Genomic DNA, 19,906 nt, shown 5'->3' on the forward strand with positions numbered 1-19,906 from the left:
GCTCTAGGATAGGGAATAGGTTTAATTTACTGTCCAACACCTTCCCTACTATCCACGGGGACTGGAGTTGGAATAGTAAATTAAACTATTCACTATCCAGCGCCCCAAAGCACTACGCGTTGTAATGGTATGCGTTGTAAAACCCGCGTTGTAAAAGCATGCGTTGTAATGTCGTACATCCGCCATTCATCACAACACCATGAGAACCCAGGAGTATAATCAATGATCTGCGCGACCCAGTCTACAAATGCAAATGAATACTAAGCAAGATACATATGGGCATTCCCTTTGAGATTAAACCATTCCCCCAACCATTTCCCCCCGCCCCTTCAATATTTCTTAGGACACCCACGTGCCTCATACATGCTTTTTTCTTGCGTGGCACATCAATCAACCCCGGTCCGCCAGCGTCCGACACTTGGGGGGTCAGGGCACTTCCAGGAGGCCGCTATGTCCCTTTTAGCCACCACCATTGCTGTAGTAAAAAACTATTTCTCGTTTCTTGACCCGTCCAGCCAGTCAGTGATGCCAAGACTCATGTGTTTTGGACCATGTGGGACGTCCCACCCCAGTATTTCGGTGAATTCCTCCTCAACGTCCCCCAGACCGCATCAAGTGTGGATGGGCCCATACCATGTGGAGAAAGTCAGCTGGTTCGTGGCCGCACCTTGTACAAGGGAAGGTCGGGCTAAATCCTGCTCAATGAAGGCGCGTAGGGGTGAGGTAGGATGCATGTAAATAATTGAGCTGTACCATACGCAGCTTGGCAGAGGCGGTGACCGTCCTGGGGGCCATAAGGGCGTCACGCCAGTCTTCCTCCTCCAGAGTGCCTACCCACTCCTCCCATTGAGCACGTAGTCGATCTAGGGAAGTAGGGGTGTTATTGATCAATGTATGGTAGATGCGGGAGATGCCACCCTTCCCAAGGTCCCCCAGCATAATCTGCACCTCAGGCAGGCTATGGTGAGGAAGCTGTGTGCCTATCGTGAGGTGTGCGTGAAGAGCATGTCGCAACTGTAAGTATCTGTAGAACTGTGACTGATGCAAGGAGTGTCTGGTTTGAAGGTCTTTGAAGGAACGCATATGATTACCCACCCACACATCTCCCATATTCTAAGAATGTTTAAAGATTCCATGTTCCATGACTGGTGCAAAAACACCAGTTGATGGACAGAATGCAGAACAATGTCATACATTCATCCCAGTACAGAGATCTGGGCCTGATTCCATCATTTTTTGCTCACCATGCCATTCCAGTTTGAACCCAGCCATATGCAAATCAGGCTTGACCCTGTGCCTCATGGGAACAGTCTAGCCCAAACTGCCAAGCCAGGTCCTCCCTGGACTGGAAACAAGCATCCTAGGACCGGTTTCAGGGTTTCACCCCTCATCAACCAGGATAGCTTGATTCCGGTGGCATGGAGAGCACGGGACTCACGTCTGAGCATACCCGTCTCACTCGGGGTGACAAATGCAAAAATAACAGTTAATTGATGGACAGAATGCAGAAAAATGTCATACATTCACCCTAGTACAGAGATCTGGGCCTGAATCCGACGTTTTTTTGCTCACCATGCCATTCCAATTTGAACACAGCCATATGCAAATCAGTCTTGACCCTGTGCCTCTTGGGAACAGTCCAGCCCAAACTGCCAAGCCAGGTCCTCCCTGGACTGGAAACAAGCATCCTAGGACCTTTTTCGGGGCTTTACCCCTCTTCAGCCAGGATAGCTTGATTCCAGGCAGAGCACTGGTGGACTTTGCCGCTCTGGTAGTGAGTCATTTGATTTAAAACGTATTTACTCATCTGCAGTTTGTCAAAGATGTGCTTGCCCCCCTTACTACAGTGGGTCACAGAGTCGAATTATAAATGCTGCTCAACAATGAAGAGCTAGCTAGCATTGCAGCTCTCTTGGAACAACGTTTTCCACAAGTGAAGTCATTTGCAGAAAGGGGACATTTAGCACCTACTGGGTTTTTTCCGGATAAAGGTTAAAATCCATCTGCAACTTACCACACATTCCAAACTGCGCACAGCAGTGGCATAACAATAGCCCCCGCATCCCCTGCGGTGCGGCCCAAGGTCCAGGGGGCCCCCTCTGGCACAATGCACAGGTGGGTCTGAGAGCTCTTGATTGGGTCCAGAGCGTGGAGGGCCCTCTCCATGCACTTTGCAGCTGGTCTCCCTCAAGTTTCGTTAAGCCACTGGCGCACAATGCTGAAAAAGAAGAGATCCTTATGGACTCTGGATCTAGCAGTAATTATTGAGCCAATCCGGACCTTCTTCAGCGAATCTTACTGACCGTGTCCTGCAGCAGTTTGAGAACACCCAGCAAATGGCATGGGGTTGAGGATAAAACACTCCAACTTTTCTTGTCAATTCTGGCCCTGCCATTAAAGGGCAATGGTCAACTCCATTTGTCATATAAGGCTGGATGCTTATACATGTCAAAGGATCACAGCTGACCCCTTGTAACCAAATTCAGACAGATGCCCACAGGAGAAAATAAAGACTTTCAACTCACCACGTCATATGATGCTAAGACACAAACTGAGATTTCAAAGCTGTGTTTGTCACTCTGTAAGCTGTACAAGTCTGGGCAGGTATGGATGACTGTTTATATAATTATACTAACTAGTCTTTAAATAGTATTATGTAAAGCACTTATTACTATCCAAGGGAAATATTTTGAACACCTTGAATACCTTTAGAATATTTAAAGATCACTGAAGAACAGTGTCTGTGCCTGTGCCTGGCGGCCTGGATTAGAGTGGAAGAACTAAAAGAGGCATTGGAGAGTATGAAACACGCTAAGGTACTGGAAATAGAGAACATTACGGCAGAGTGTTAGCAAGCAATGCATACGCTACTTTTGGAAAAGTTGTTAGCAGTGTTTACAGAGACACACAAGAGGGCCAGCTTCCTCACTCACAGGAGGGGTGGTACTAGTACTAACCACTCAGGAGCTGCTTACATCCTACAGACCACTGTCATTGCTTAACACTGATGTGTAACTGTTAAGTCAAGTTATTGCTGATAGGCTGTTTGGGAAGATAGGCTCACTGATTGCAGCTGACCAGACAGAGTTTATTCCGGGTAGGGATACTAGAGTTAATATAAGGAGTAACACATGCGTAATACAGCCATTGAAGTCATTAGAAGAACAGTAAATTGTGGCTACCTTGGACTTAGGACGCGCCTTTGACACAGTGAATTGACGGTTCATGTGGGCTGGTCTGAAGGGTATGGGCTCAACCCCCCCCGACATCTGCAACCTGGATTAAATTGTAGCATATACAACCTAGGAAAGAACAATATTTGACTTGTATGCTGTAAAAATGGGAACCAGGCGGGACTCTACCGGTCCCCGGAAGCTTGTTTCCTTTCCAGTAAAAGAATTGGCTTGGTAGTTTGGTCTGCCCTGTTCCTATGATGCACTGGGCCAGGGACAGACTAATTTGCATGTAGCCAGGTTCTGAGCTGGGATGGTGCAGTGAGCTAAAAAACGGTGATGGATGAAGCCCTGATCTTTTGACTGGGTAGGAGTGTTCTGCTTAATTCAGATACTCTGTCCATCACCACCCCCCTTTTCTGAATCGTTTTGTCCACCATAAGCGTGGAAGGGTATACTCAGACATGAGTCCCTTGCTCACTGCACCATCAGGATTCAAGCAAGCCGGGCCGAAGACGGCTGTAATGCCAGAAACCGGTCCCCGGAAGCTTGTTTCCTTTCCAGTAAAAGAATTGGCTTGGTAGTTTGGTCTGCCCTGTTCCCATGATGCACTGGGCCAGGGACAGACTAATTTGCATGTAGCCAGGTTCTGAGCTGGGATGGTGCAGTGAGCTAAAAAACGGTGATGGATCAAGCCCTGATCTTTTGACTGGGTAGGAGTGTTCTGCTTAATTCAGATACTCTGTCCATCACCACCCCCCTTTTCTGAATCGTTTTGTCCACCATAAGCGTGGAAGGGTATACTCAGACATGAGTCCCTTGCTCACTGCACCATCAGGATTCAAGCAAGCCGGGCCGAAGACGGCTGTAATGCCAGAAACCGGTCTCCGGAAGCTTGTTTCCTTTCCAGTAAAAGAATTGGCTTGGTAGTTTGGTCTGCCCTGTTCCCATGATGCACTGGGCCAGGGACAGACTAATTTGCATGTAGCCAGGTTCTGAGCTGGGATGGTGCAGTGAGCTAAAAAACGGTGATGGATAAAGCCCTGATCTTTTGACTGGGTAGGAGTGTTCTGCTTAATTCAGATACTCTGTCCATCACCACCCCCTTTTCTGAATCGTTTTGTCCACCATAAGCGTGGAAGGGTATGCTCAGACATGAGTCCCTTGCTCACTGCACCATCAGGATTCAAGCAAGCCGGGCCGAAGACGGCTGTAATGCCAGAAACCGGTCCCCGGAAGCTTGTTTCCTTTCCAGTAAAAGAATTGGCTTGGTAGTTTGGTCTGCCCTGTTCCCATGATGCACTGGGCCAGGGACAGACTAATTTGCAGGTAGCCAGGTTCTGAGCTGGGATGGTGCAGTGAGCTAAAAAACGGTGATGGATCAAGCCCTGATCTTTTGACTGGGTAGGAGTGTTCTGCTTAATTCAGATACTCTGTCCATCACCACCCCCTTTTCTGAATCGTTTTGTCCACCATAAGCGTGGAAGGGTATGCTCAGACATGAGTTCCTTGCTCACTGCACCATCAGGATTCAAGCAAGCCGGGCCGAAGACGGCTGTAATGCCAGAAACCGGTCCCCGGAAGCTTGTTTCCTTTCCAGTAAAAGAATTGGCTTGGTAGTTTGGTCTGCCCTGTTCCCATGATGCACTGGGCCAGGGACAGACTAATTTGCATGTAGCCAGGTTCGGAGCTGGGATGGTGCAGTGAGCTAAAAAACGGTGATGGATCAAGCCCTGATCTTTTGACTGGGTAGGAGTGTTCTGCTTAATTCAGATACTGTGTCCATCACCACCCCCTTTTCTGAATCGTTTTGTCCACCCTAAGCGTGGAAGGGTATGCTCAGACATGAGTCCCTTGCTTACTGCACCATCAGGATTCAAGCAAGCCGGGCCGAAGATGGCTGTAATGCCAGAAACCGGTCCCCGGAAGCTTCTTTCCTTTCCAGTAAAAGAATCGGCTTGGTAGTTTGGTCTGCCCTGTTCCCATGATGCACTGGGCCAGGGACAGACTAATTTGCATGTAGCCAGGTTCTGAGCTAGGATGGTGAAGTGAGCTAAAAAACGGTGATGGGTCAAGCCCTGATCTTTTGACTGGGTAGGAGTGTTCTGCTTAATTCAGATACTCTGTCCATCACCACCCCCCTTTCTGAATGGATTAAATTGTAGCATATACAACCTAGGAAAGAACAATATTTGACTTGTTTGCTTTAAAAATGGGAACCAGGCGGGACTCTACGCTGTTGCTGCTATTGTTTGCGATGGCGATTGAGCCATTAGGCTATAGCATGCGGTGGAGTTTTCATCCTTGAGTATTCGAGTGGGTAATGTGACACACGATGTCTTCTTCTATGCAGATGACAAGTTTGTATATTGACGAGACCCACATGGCTCAGTTTCACATTTATTGGAAGAACTGGAGAAGTTTGTAACAGTGTCGGGTGTACGTGCTAACTGTTGTAAATCCTGGCTGTTGCCCTTAGGCACACTGGGGTGAAATGTAAGGATCTACCTGTGAGTGTGGGACTGGAGTGGGTAAGCAGTCACTGCAGAAAGTTGGGGGGTGGGTAACTCAATGCCGATGAGCCCAATACTCACTTAGTATGGGCAGAGTGGTGGCCAGACTGGACCTCTCTGTAGAATTTTGGAAACCACTTTCCCTCTCGGTCAATTCCTGTGGTATGCTAAGGTGGCTTATAGAGCTTGCTCTATTTGGAACAAGTCCTGGGGCCCTCATTGAACACAAGACAATGCAAAGGCTACTCGGTGTGGCAGGATGCAGGAAATTGATTACTGAGCTTTACGCTACAATGGTACAGGACAAGGGGAGATACAGGTAAAGCTCTCGAAGGCTAAGCAGAAGATTGCTCAGAAGCCCTGACAAGGTTTGAGTGGAAGGAGCGATGTGAACAAGTCAAGAAGATCTTCCTGAATACCTGTTTCAAGTTAATACAGTTTCATTACTTACACATAACATACTTGATCACCAGTAAGTCAGAGTTGATGTATCTGGGACGACTGTCTCTGCGGCAGATGTAGTGCAACTAAGGCTGACTTCTTGCACATGACATTGGTACGCCTAGGGTGGAGAGTTTCTGGAGTGAGGTGGTCAGAACTTGGAGTTTGAAAAATAGAAAATCTATTAAAACATATCTGTTAAGTATATGGCCAAATAGAAAGCACTGTACAAGTAGAATAAGAATGTGGGTGCTGGGTACGGTCCTGGTGTAAAGGCAAATTTGCTATACATTGGGTCCTTCTGGCAGCCCCGGGGTTAGAGTGCTGGACTTGCTAGATCGGGCTTTAACTGATGAACAGCACATGAAACACTCTTGAAAGGCTGATAAAGTCACGGAAGACCTCGCGGAATGGGCAGAATTGCGAATAAACATCTCTGACCACTAAGTACCAAACACCCTTGAGGCAAGTGAGGACGAAGAAAGTGATATGTATTGCCTGTTGAGGGAATAGGGGTGGGGGGGACTTGGAGAGTTTGGTTTTGTGAGTACGATAGAAATGTACTGTGTAATATGTAATGTACTTGGAGCCTCCATGCAGTTGTGTCATTGTCACAGTTGTATGCTCAAAAAGATACAAAAAATAAATAGGAATACTAAAAGATTAAGAAAAAGAGTGCAGAGTTCTAAATGTATATCTTGCTGGTTACATGCGCTATTAATGTGAGTGTATAATTCTCTCATCTATATTTCCAGGATTGTATCTCAAGACCTGCAGGTTTTTTTGAAAAAATAAAGTAAAACTGAGCAATTTAACTTAAAATACAAATCTGTAACCTACAAATTACACGGTATGCTCTGAAACAAGCATATTAACCCAGTGTTAATTTATGATGCTTCAAGCCTCTGACCATAGAATTCACTCTCCAGCTAGAGAGCATTAATCACCACTTGCCTTACCACACCTATCCCTTGAAACGTGCTGGATAAACAAAGATCTCTGCAGCAGGTGCCTGGACCCCAGTGTTTCTGTGTTCAGATCCTGCCAGTGCTCGCACCTACACACACAAAAAGAAGTGCTGAGACAAGTCCCTCATGGGTTCTCTTATTATGTACCCTTTCCCAGCTTAAAAATCGAGAAGTCTCTAAAAAAATAAATAAACAGCTTTGAAGCTGCACCCAGCTGACCTTGGGCAAGGACAGGGGGAAGAGGAACAGGATCACCAACAGGACTAGAAGCAGTAGTGAGGCCAACAGGACTAGAACCATGAGGATCAAGAGGGTCTGTGAAAGAGGATTCAATATAGCAGCACCAAAAAAGAGGAGGACCCAAAGGACCAGGAGCACAAGGCCCATGGCATCAGGGCAAGGAAGAATTGATGGATTGGGACAGGTCGGCCACGGCCAGAGGAACGGGAGAATTAGGACCGGCACCATGAATTATGTAATCGAGAGGATTAAGACTAGAAGTAAGAGGACGGGGAGGAGGAAAAGGAGCAGGAATTGGACCAAGCCATGGTGGATCAGGAACAGGATTGCGGCCAGAAAGACTGATAATAGCACAAGGATCTGGAAGACCAGAATACTCCAGTTTGGGAAAACCAGGGGAAAGAGGACAAATAAGATCAAGAGGATCAAGGGGACCAGAGTAACTGGGAGAGCGAGGATCAGGAGGACCAGAAGAACCAGAAAGAGGAGGACCAGAATGCCCACAACAAAAAAGACCAGGTCCAGTAGCAAGAGGACCAGGAGCAGAAGTAGGTCCAGTAACTAGAGGAGGACAAAGTCCAAAAGGGTCAGGACGGTGAGGATCAGGACCAAGAAGACCTGGAGTTATGGGAACTGGGGGGGGGGGTCTGGTCTTGGAGCAGCTGGAAGACAGAGACTAAGAGCGCCAGTCCAGGACCAAGGGGGAATACCCAGGAGGCTGGGAAGAGGGATGAAGAGGAGTAACACAAAGAGAAGGAGAAAGCAGACCAGGAGTATGAGGACAAAGACCTAGAGCATGAGGGGAGTATCAAGAAGAGAGGATGGCCAGGACCAGAAGACACAGGACCAGAAACATTAGGAGGCCCTGTACAGGGATTAGGAGGAACAAAACCAGGGTATCGAGGAGAACAAGGAATATAAAGAGGCCTGGGATGAAAAGGATAAAGAGGTTCGAGAGAAATCCAGGGTCCAGAGGAGGATCAAGACCAGAAGTACACCAGGAGGAAAGGGAGGAGGATCAGGAGTAAGAAGAAGAAAAAGACTACAGGACTAAAAGGAGGTGAAGGGCCAAGAGGAGGTGCAGGGTGATAATGGAGAAGAAGGACCAGGAAATGGAGAGGTTAAAAAAAGGGTTGATAAAAAGGAGTATAAGGATGAAACGGACTAGATGAGGAAGAGGACATGGAGGAGTAGGAAGCCAATATAATTTCAGGCAACATTTATAAGCATATGCCCTCAGTTGTAGAGGCCACACCTCTGTGGCCTTCTCTCTTTCATCTTCCTAGATTGCCCAAGGAAAGAGTGATTGCTTCCAGTACCCATGGTGATACCCTGCACAGGTGTCTGCTTAGGAGAGTCCTAAGTAGGAGTACAAGTCCAACGGGCAGGAAAAAACATCATAGGCAATACTGGACTGCTGTTTTAAGCAGAATAAAGAATAGCAGGGCATCAAAACCACACTGAGCCAGTGTAGACAAAAGCAAAGCAGCAAGGAGCCTTGATAATATTCCAGCAGGAGAAGCTGAAGGAAAAGATTTAAAACATTACCAGAACAAAATTTGTTTGAATGGACGATGAACACAACAGGAAATTGGAATGAAAATGTGTCTGTATATAAAAAGAACATGAAATGCTAGGAGAGGAAAAGTAAAAGACCATTTTACCTGTCAAAAAATAGATAATAAAATATCCATGGTCGTCATCTTAGATTGGCTGGTATATTAGCTAGCCACAATTAATTTCCAGATCCATAACATGAAACAGGCATGGCAATGCACGCACGCATTTTGAACTGAATAACATTTTTAACTTATGCCGTATACTGAACCTTGGCAGTTCGGGCTGGACTGTTCCCATGAGGCACAGGGTCAGACTGATTTGCATAAAGCCATGTCTGAACTGGGGTGGCAGAGTGGGCTAAAGAACGGTGATGGATTAAACCCAGATCTTTTGACTGGGTGTGAGTGTTTGATTGATTCAGATGCTCCGTCCATCACCACCCCCTTTTGTACCGTATACTGAACCAGGGCAGCTCTCTGCAAGCAGCATCAGCATGGTGGGAATCCATGAACCGCCACAACAAGAAAAATCTGAACCCAAACTTCAGGAGTCCAGTGTTCTCTGCAACATCCCCTGTGGGTTTCCCTACCAGACACAGTAGGGAGCAAGATAACTTTTCCCAAGATGGAAGAACCTCCAAAGGACGTGTCTTTATGGGCCTTGCTATCGCAGTAAAAGAGGACCGCCACCACTGATGCTTGGCCCACCACTGCTGCTGCTACAGCTTGTCATGACTGCCTACAAATGGCTATTCTTAGTCACTCTTCTTAGACCGCATATGCTTTAGAGACCCCTTCCTCTCTATTGCAGTCACTTAAAGCACACTTTAACCATTTCACCTGTAACATGGAGGCTGATTGAGTAAAGCTAAACATCTAACTCTTTTTTTCCCTTTCCAACAATTTGTTTGGGGGCCGACTTTGTTCGAATTTGTTAAATCAATCAATCAATCAATCAATCAATCATGTATACGCTGGCTGTCATTCTCTCAACTTTCTCCTTTCTGCTGCACTCACTTTATGGAATCCTAGAGTCAACCTTTTCAATTTCCAGCACTGGCACAGACCACCACCAAATGCACCTCCTAATATTTATACCAAGAAATAACTACATCTTAAAGGAAAATGCAGTCAATTAACAATATATACTCATACCAATCAATAATAATAATAATAATAATAATTCAGCCCTTTCTAAATAGTAATTGTAATGTGATATGTAATACAAAATGTAAGCCTATTTATAATGTTTGTAAATGCATACGTTGCGTTAAGGGAGAGGGCGTGAAAACTGAATTTGGTGTGTGAGAGGATTGGTTTGCACGGCGGTTGTGAGAGGGTTGGACGGTGGTCCTAACCACAACTTGTGAATTTCAGTGTTTTTCAGGTTTTCATTCAAAATCATAACTGCACTTTAACTGTGGTTTTCAGTGAATTTCTACGTTCTATTTAAACATAACAAAGCCATCTCAATTTTAACATTTGTTTTATGTATTATTAAGTGAATATATATATATTTATAAATATATTCATCTACAAATACAAACAGACACACACATATAATTTGAGGTACTCTGTACTGTGTTAGTCAAGGAGAAGATAAACACCATTAATTCGAAGAACGCAAAGAACTGATACCTTTATTAGACTAACAAAGTCCTTTACTTGCTAGCCTTTGTGAAACAAGTTCACTTCTTCAGGCAGTAATCAACTGCGCATTAGAAGAACCTTGCACAACTTCTTGTTCCCCAAAGCAAATGTCTTATCTCCCTCCACCCATGAGTCACATTGGGAAATCCCAGCCTGCCAGTCTCAGAGTTACATTGGTAGTTGGAAATCCAAATTTTTAACTCACAATTCTAGTCCTACTTGGGTTAAATAAAGAAGGATCCCCCTCATATCAATGTAATAGTAGGTAATGCTAGACCAACCCTTGATGCCACTGATGATTATATTAGCTATTGACCAGCTAGCCAAGGGTAAAATTAGTGTTGACATGTTCCTGATGGAATTCTATACCACATACCCCACTCTGCTTATCTTGTGCCTCTTTGCAATGTATAAAGTTGTCAGAGAGGTGGGCTCCCTTCCGCTAATCATCAGGGAAGCAGGGAGAGCGGTGCTGCCAAAACCTAGCCAGAACCCTCTAGATATTAAATAGTATTGCCCACTGTCTATGCTTTAGCTGGACTTAGAGATTTTGGGGAAGGCACTATTTAAGAGGTTAATGGCTTTGCTTCCTGTACTGATACATCATAATCAAAATGGTTTTGTACCTGGCTGCAACACCTTTTACAACTTGCGGTAAATGTTTTATATTATGGCTATGGCTCCTAAGGAGGCGTTGGTACCAGTGGTGGCATAGCTAGATACAGAGGCCTTTGACACTCTCCAGTGGCAATATTTGTTTGCAGTTCTTAGGGAAATAGGTCTGAAACAGCCAGTGTGTGGGATATAAGAACAATGGTTGGTGAGCAGGAGCACAAGACAAAGATCCCCCCTGTCCCCTATATTGTTTCCTATGGCACATGATAGTATTATATGCAGATGATTCTCTATTATACCAGTACAATGCGGACAGGAATATGCAACACCTTAGACACCAAGGAAGACATTGGTGATGTGTCATGCTTGAGGGTGAAACAGGAGAAATTCTGCCTTTACTCGCTGTGCTTGATTGGGGCAGGGACGGTGACTGCCCATCAGAACTCCTACTTTGGTGGGAACCGGAGAAATTCAGTTATCCGGGATTGCAGTCTTATCATAATAATGCTGACAGATGGCAATATTAGCCGATAAATGGTGGCCATGTGCAGATCCATCTCATTTTGGTGCACACAATCTTTTTCCCGACGGGAAGAATGGTACTCTTGAAAACCATCATGTTACCTGAGCTGTTATATTTTTTGCTGTGGGAAACTATGTGCAAGCCTGCATGCCATGCCATCCAACATGATTTGGGGGAAGGGAAGAAAAAAGGGTCCACAGATAAAGTACAGATTCCGCTTTATAAAGGTTGATTGGGAGCCCCAATGCAAAGTACACTACCTGCCAGCTCAATTTCAATGACAGGGGCGTAGCTCACTTAGTGAGGTACAGGGGTGGGAATCTCAAATGTATCAACTGAAGAAGCAAGAGGTTGCAGGGTGAGTGGGTGAAGGCACAAAGGTTCTAGATAGACTATTTCCATGAGGAGCTGGGTCAGTACTAATTTGCATTACGTGGCCTCTGAGGCTGATTTAGTTTGGAGGACAGGTACTCTGTTGCAATGCTGACGGAGTAACATATCTGCCAAACTCAAGGTCTGCCTGTCCAATTATAAGTCGGGAGGGCCAGATATTTTATGCAGATAGAGTGAAATTTACTCTGCCACTGTAAAACTTCATACATTGGCCCAATGCAGTGGGTGCCATTGGAGATAAACCATCCAATTGTGCGCCCTATTCATAGTCAATCTATCAATCAATCATAGGATTTGTAAAGCGCACTACATACCCGTGGGGGTCTCAAGGCGATAGGCGGTGGGAAGCTGTTACTGTTTGAAGAGCCAGGTCTTGAGGAGTCTTCTCAAGGTCAGAAGGTCAGAAGGTCTGCCGCAGGCGGAAGGGGAGGGTGTTCCATGTCTTGGCGGCGAGGTGGGAGAATGATCTGCCGCCGCCGGTCACTCTTCGGATGTGGGGGACGGTGGCGAGGGTGCGGTCTGCGGAGCGGAGCTGGCGGGTGGGGGTGTAGAGGCTGAGTCGGCTGTTGAGGTACGCTGGTCCGGTGTTGTGGAGTGCCTTGTGTGCGTGGGTGAGGAGTTTGAAGATTATCCTCTTGTTGACAGGGAGCCAGTGCAAGTCTCTCTGGTGGGGTGTGATGTGGCTGCAGCGAGGGATGTCGAGGATCAGGCGTGCGGAGGTGTTCGGGATGCGTTGGAGCCGTTTCAGGAATTTGGACGGGGCTACTGCATAGAGTGAGTTTCCGTAGTCCAGTCTACTGCTGATGAGGGTCTGGGTGACCGTCCTTCTTGTTTCGGTGGGGATCCACTTGAAGATCCTATGAAGAATGAGGAGGGTGTTGATGCAGGAGGAGGAGACTTTGTTGACCTGCTTCGTCATGGAAAGGGTACAGTTGAGGATGACCCCTAGGTTGCATGCGTGGTTGGTGGGTGTAGGGGGAGCTCCTAGTGCAGTCGGCCACCAGGAGTCGTCCCAGGCCGAGGGGGTGGTTCCGAGGATGAGGACCTCCGTCTTGTCCGAGTTCAGCTTCAGTTGGCTGTTCCTCATCCAGTCGGCGACGGCCTTCATTCCTGCGCGAAGGTTGGTTTTGGTGGTCTTTGGTGAGGGTGAGGATCAGCTGGGTGTCGTCAGTGTAGGAGATGATGTTGAGGTTGTGCCGCCGTGCGATGTGGGCGAGCGGTGCCATGTAGACATTGAACAACGTTGGGCTGAGGGATGAGCCTTGGGGTACGCCGCAGATGATCCCGGTAGCTTCAGAGCGGAAGGGGGGAGGTGGACGCTCTGTGTTCTGCCAGAGAGGAAGGAGGTGGTCCAGTCCAGGCCTTCTCTTGGATTTCGGCGTCGTAGAGGTGTGTTCGTAGTGTGCAGTGACAGACCGTGTCGAATGAGGCTGACCGGTCCAGGAGGATGAAGTTTGCGGTTTCTCCGTTGTCAAGCAGGGTCCTGATGTCATCGGTGGCGGTGATGAGGGCAGTTTTGGTGCTGTGGTTGCTGTGGAACCCGGACTGGGACGGGTCCAGGATGCTGTTCTCCTCATGAACATAGTGGATATTTGGATGGCTTTGTTTTTTACTGGCCATCATTACTGGGTATATTCTGGCGTTGAGGGACCGTAAAAAAGAAGAATGACCCCCACAACATGGAAAAAGACGCCCATGATCTGGGGTCATTGGTTATTTTATTTTTCAAAAACAAAGTCTTGGTTTGGAGTTAAAAATAAATAAATACTTTGATAAAGTTTGACTGCCAGCCGTCATGTTTGACAGAGCCGTCAATCAAACATATCCTCCATTGACAGGAACTGCCTCCATTGACAGGAACTGCAGAGCATCAGCTTGATCCAGGGCTGAGAGTGGGGGCAGTGCTTCTCAATGTAGCCAAGGTGTTCGATTCAGTAAAATGCATGTTTATGTTGGTGCCACTCACCAGAATGGGCCTGGGTAACGCGATGTGTGCTTAATTTCTCTTCTGTATATGTGGCCAATGGACCGTATATGGATTAATAGGCAAGTGTCCAGTGCAGTACACAGCAGGGATGTCTCATCAACCCTGAATTTTTCCATTGGCAATTGAACTACTGGCATGTCTACTTTGCGAAGCACATGGCCGTAGGAGTATACTGTTTGGCATGCAGCACCTTCTTATCTCCCTGTACGCAGATAATCAAGGACCCAGAGGTCAATTTACAACCAATAGTAGAAGATTTCATGTGATTTTGGGGCATGGTCTGGTTTGATAATCAACTGGGCAAAATCTGCTATGATGCTGTTAACTAGCTACCACCACACAACCAATTTTAGGCCAGCATGGCAAGAAACGTCGATCACTTATTTTGGGATCCACTTTCACAGGGCCCTTGGGGTTGTGCTGTGATAAAACTATGGCACTGTGATTGATAAAATTGTGACCAATGTTGAAAAGTGGATAAAACTGCTGTTGTCCATGCCAGGTAGAATAGTAATAATGAAAATGGTGATAAAACCACAACTATTATACCTGTTCTAGAACGATCCTATATCTCCGAATAAGGCCTTATTTTAGCAGCCTAGGTCTCAGATGATAAAACTGGAATGGGGAGGACAACAGCCCCATTTATGTAGGAATGTACTACAAAGGCCATTTGGCCAAGGAGGGTTTGCGGCTCCAATTGTGAAGTATACTACTTAATTGCACAGGCCCAGTTTGCCTCTTATTGGTTCCATGATTACCATAAATTCCCACATAGAGGCTTGTCGAGAGCCCTCGTAAGCACTGATAACCTCAGTTTGGTAACATTGAAGGACCCAATGCACACCTTGAATTGTACAATGTGGGCATGGCACAGGCTGGCGACAATGTGTGCAATCGACAGTATATATTACCCGCACATGCCTTAGGTCCGAAACCCTCACTTTTAATTTATGTTTGAACCACTGTCCACTAAACCAATGGCGACAAAAGGAATCCGGAAAACGGGAGACCCTTATACGAACAATATCGTCCTCACACAGATAGACTACACTTGGAGGGGGGGGGGCTATATATCACCGTTTGAGACAGATACTTAGACAACTATTCCCGACTTCTCTCAGGAGCTGCAAAGTTGGAGTCTGCTCTCCTCAGTGGTGACAGGCCCTGCACCCAGGAAATTGATCACATTAATGTACAATGCTGTAATGGGGACCTGATGCCCGACTGTGTCATGGCTAGGTCACACTGGGCCCGAGATTTAGCATCTGACATAACCAATGAGCAGTGGTCGTTTTGCTCCATACACAACAAAGAAGTATCCATGAGTGGGAGGCACAGATTAATACACTACCAGTTTTTACACAGACTATACTATACATTTGTATCACATGCAAAATTTATTGTGAGTGGGAATGTCTACTCCTTAAGGTGCAAGGCCCCGGATGCGAATTTTCTGCATCTGGCATGGGAGTCCCCACGATCAAGTATTATTTGAATCAGGAGTACGGGATACTAAGTGCAATGATGAGTCTGGCACTGGCCGTGGACCCACTAATGGTGAAGCTGGGCTATGTCAAGAACGTCCCCAAGAATATGCAAAAATCTGTGGGGTTGGCACGATTGATGAGCAAACGAAGAGTAGCAATGCACTGGGGTAGAGGTAGGGCACCCACAATAGCAATATGGATCACAGACAGGGTCACCTATCTCTCACATGCTGCAACCTACATCAAACTGCTCCCTGCAACATCTCGCCTGAATGATATATGAAGACCCCTGAGATTGCACTTGGCAGAAAATATGGCTAGTCCAGATTGGTGATGCATCAAGCATTAATGACCTAGTGGTATAGTCCCATATACCTGGGATACTAATACTGTTGCTGTGTGATGCCATAGTAAAGTACGTATATATGTTTAAGTCCTGTTGATCGCAACATGATAATTGTGTATACTGTGTACTTCATATTGCTAAGTTCTGTGCTGCTGTTATTGTACAACAGCTTTGTAATTGATAAACTTACAAACAAAATTGGTATTTAAATTGATTATGAATTTGTGTTATGTACATAAAATTAATTTGGTCTAAATTCAGTCGAATGTCAGCATATTCCCCTTCTGACTCCCTCATATTTATTCAGGATATCCTTTTCTCCTTCTTTTCTGCCTTTCTTTCTTTACTTGTCTTCTTTTGTTAGGCGTTCTTGCCTATCTGTTGTAATATATTACATGTTTCGTTTTCACAGTCATACTTTGTGTCAGCTTTATTAAAGTAAACTGTAACTTGTAATGTTTATCTTAATTTAACGTAGTGGAAAGAATGTCTGACATCTGTTTGTATATTGGATTCAATTAACTTATAATATTTTACAGGTGCCTTTTAGAACTATGTTTCTTTTGTTTATTTCAATAAGGTTTGTTAACTTAAAAACAAATGTTCCTTCGGGGAATACCACCTTCCAGGTCTTAAGGAACACAGACAAAATGTACTTCAATAGAGAGCATAAAACCGTTTTGTTGAATAAACTTACCTCCTCCGACCCCACAAGACATCGCAGCCTGATTTGCCACATTTTGCTGCCGCAAAACAAGAAAAATGTAGCAAAAAAATGCATAATTTGCAGTATTTTTGTGACAAGCACAAATTGTGCCTTTCACATAAATGCTGTGGCCCAGCTAGCAAACCAGCACAGCACGTGCAAGCTGTGGAATGAAATGTCTGATGCCAGAGAGAGTATAGTTGAAACGTTGTGCTCCCTCTGGCACCATTCTTATCTTCCCAGCGTGACATACATGCTGCCAGTGCCTAATTTGTAAAAATATAAGTGCCAGGGCTCTCGTCAGGAGGCCACTGCAGCTTGCATCACCAATTGCCTCTGCTATGCTGCAATTATAGTAACAACTGAACTACTAACCCTCATACTTCCACAAGTGTGATAATTAGGACTACTTCAGGCCATCAAAGCGATAAGAATGGCTTGGGCCGCAGGTAATAATCATTTTAATGAATATTAAAATAATAATTAATTATTATTATGGTCGTCTCGCTACTAGCTAGACAGTGCCACCTTGTGGCAGACTGCCACGAAGTCTGGTGTTGCCAATTAAGTGCTGGTGCCAAGCACCAAAAACCACCGGCTCAAATTAAGCACTGAATGCTGCTCTTTCCTCCCATCTTGTTTAAGGTGTGAAGAGGGTGGAGGGGGCTACTGTAACACTCCATTCAGCAGCATGTGTTTCACCAGGACGACAAGGGAAAGAGAAAGACTTCTAAAGATGGCCGAGACACTCACACACCTGCAGTGTACTGGCCCCAGCAGTCACAAGTTTTTAGGTCTCGCCCGGCGAACGCAGCGCAAAGCGCTACCGCCAGCAAGAAGTATTGTTACGGAGTTGCCTCTCATGCGTGACAAGAGATGGGCACGCGCAAGAGACGGACTGGCAATGTGGACGCGCGCGTGAACAGGAGATGTTCACATGCGTAGGGCTCCGCTCGTTCCGTCTCTCTCCCTCCCTCCGCGTCTACGAGCACGCAGGACAGGAGATTTGCAAGTGCGCGTCGCGCGCTTTCAGTCTCTCCCCCCTCCCCCCGTCGGCTCCATGGAGAAAGCTTGTTATATTAGTGTACCAGGGGCGTAACACAGGCCCCCGCAGCCCCCCCATTCCAGGGGGGCCCGTGCTCCAGGGGCCCCCTCGAACAAGAGCCCCTTCAGTCAATCTGAGGAATTTAATGGTGCAAAAGGCCACGGTGCATGCACGGCCAAGGGCGTAACACAGGAGGCCCCGGCAGCCCCAGGTCGCGTTGCGGAGGCCCGTGCACACGCCCGGCCTCTTAATTAATTAAATGGACCACCGGCTCCGGGCGGACCTCTGAGGCAGGCAGGCTCTTTGTTAATTATTGCTGGCGCGTGCCGTGCGCAGATGTCTCCCGGAGCCCCGAGTGCGTGTTTTCAGGGTGGGGGATGCCAGTACAGTGCTGAGATCAAGAAGGTGCTGTCTCTGCAGCAGCAGTTCCGAGGACGACAGCACTGCCCACCACAGCAGCAGGTGAGAAAAGCAGCCATTCATGGATGCACGCGTCCGAGAGGGACACTTCTAACTGGCAGACCTGCCTTGGTAAAGTAATGGATTCATCCCGATTTCCGCCTGCCACCCTTCTCCCTTCCCAATCTTTCCCGCAACCAGTGACTATTTAGGAGGTGCCCAGAGCGCCCAGCCAGGTCCTCCGTCATAGCAGGAACGCCAGCGCCAAGCGAAGCACAAGGTAACTTTTAATGAGGGCTGAATCAAGTTTAGCCTCCCGTTTTTACTTTTCTTTTTCTAACCACTCGAACTCATCTGTTGAACTCTCCCTGACCGAGTGACCTCTCTGCTGACTCTTTCTCGGTCACCGGATAGGGACGCATGCTGCATTTGAGCACATCCTCCTGCTTCTCATATTCTGGCCCTACCTTTGATACCACGCTCTGATTTTCAGTTAATCCTTTTTTGGCAATTCATTGACACCTGGAGAGGGCCACTTGCAGGCCCGACAGCGCACTTTCTACTTACTACTGTATCATTTGTACCCCTCTCTTGACTCCAGGAGGGACACTGGCTGCACAGCACGTCCGTTTCTCTCTCACTCGGTTTGGCCTATCATCACATTACATACTGGGCTTTCAGAATCCCTCACTTAGTACTGCCACATGTGGGACACGGGCTGTACTGCATGTCCGTTTCTTTCACTTGGAATGGCTTAGCTTTACACCAGTTATTCGGGTTTTAGAATGGCCCTCTTAGAAATGCCCACATACATCCGGTTTTATTCTTTTTATTCCTTTTAAGCTCTGCACCCGCTGGGCGCGTGCTTGCACCCACTGTCCAGCCTATTTTATTTGTCTCTTCCATATTCCAGGAGCAGGACCACTGACTCATTGTCAGTGAAATTGCTCTCCACCCCCGCAGCTCCACCATCAAGTGAGGCCTTCCCCCCCTCCCCCGAGCCCGTGCACTCTTGAGTGCTAGTGTTCGAGGCCCTCCTCCACCCGCAGGTTTTACCTGCCCCTCATCCCTGGTGCATCCCAAGATTATGCACCACACTCCCGCCCCTTTGCAAATTCAGAAAGGACCATAGAGCCTATATTCCATGCACGACTGTGTGCAAATGGGTAAACATTCTGTATTGCAGAACGTAGATGGGCACGTGCACATGTTTAGATGGACACGCACATGCTGCGTCTGTGCACATCTAGACAGCGCTGCAGAAAAGAGTTTACACAGCAGGTCAATGTTTGCCATCAGAGGGTCTTTACATTTCTAGGAAGGAACCCAGCGGCATTCCTAATTGTACGACCATCTTTTGGGAGTCACTGGATTTGCACAAATGTGGGCTTTTTAGGAGTGGACAAGTGTGTTTTATGGGCATGCACACACCACATAGCCTTTGTAGTTTTACTTACAGACGCACAATACATTTTGCACTTTATAACTGCATTTACATGTGTTTGTGGGACACTGTTATTCCTTTTATCGTCATCCTGTGCTTGACTATTATATATCTACAGGGTGCTGTTCACCGCATTGCAGTGTTCATCAGAAGGTAAGTGCAGGGGTGGAGAGAAGAGCATGTGATGTACAGAGCCTCGCCTATCTTATCAAGGCGTCATAAGGGGTTTGCCCATTAAAGTCTGCTAATTTACTGAACACTTTAATTTATGTGACAGATGCCATTCTTCTGTTTGTTGGGTGCTGCTCTTACACTCCCCTCTTCTTCTACCTCATGTGCGCTCCTAGCATGCTGCTATTAAGTTCTATTTGCTTTCAAGGAGGGTTGTAGGGTGCCGCTCTTCCATTCCCCCCT

Source organism: Lissotriton vulgaris, chromosome 7 (genome assembly GCF_964263255.1).
Source record: "Lissotriton vulgaris chromosome 7, aLisVul1.2, whole genome shotgun sequence".
NCBI lineage: Eukaryota > Metazoa > Chordata > Amphibia > Caudata > Salamandridae > Lissotriton > Lissotriton vulgaris.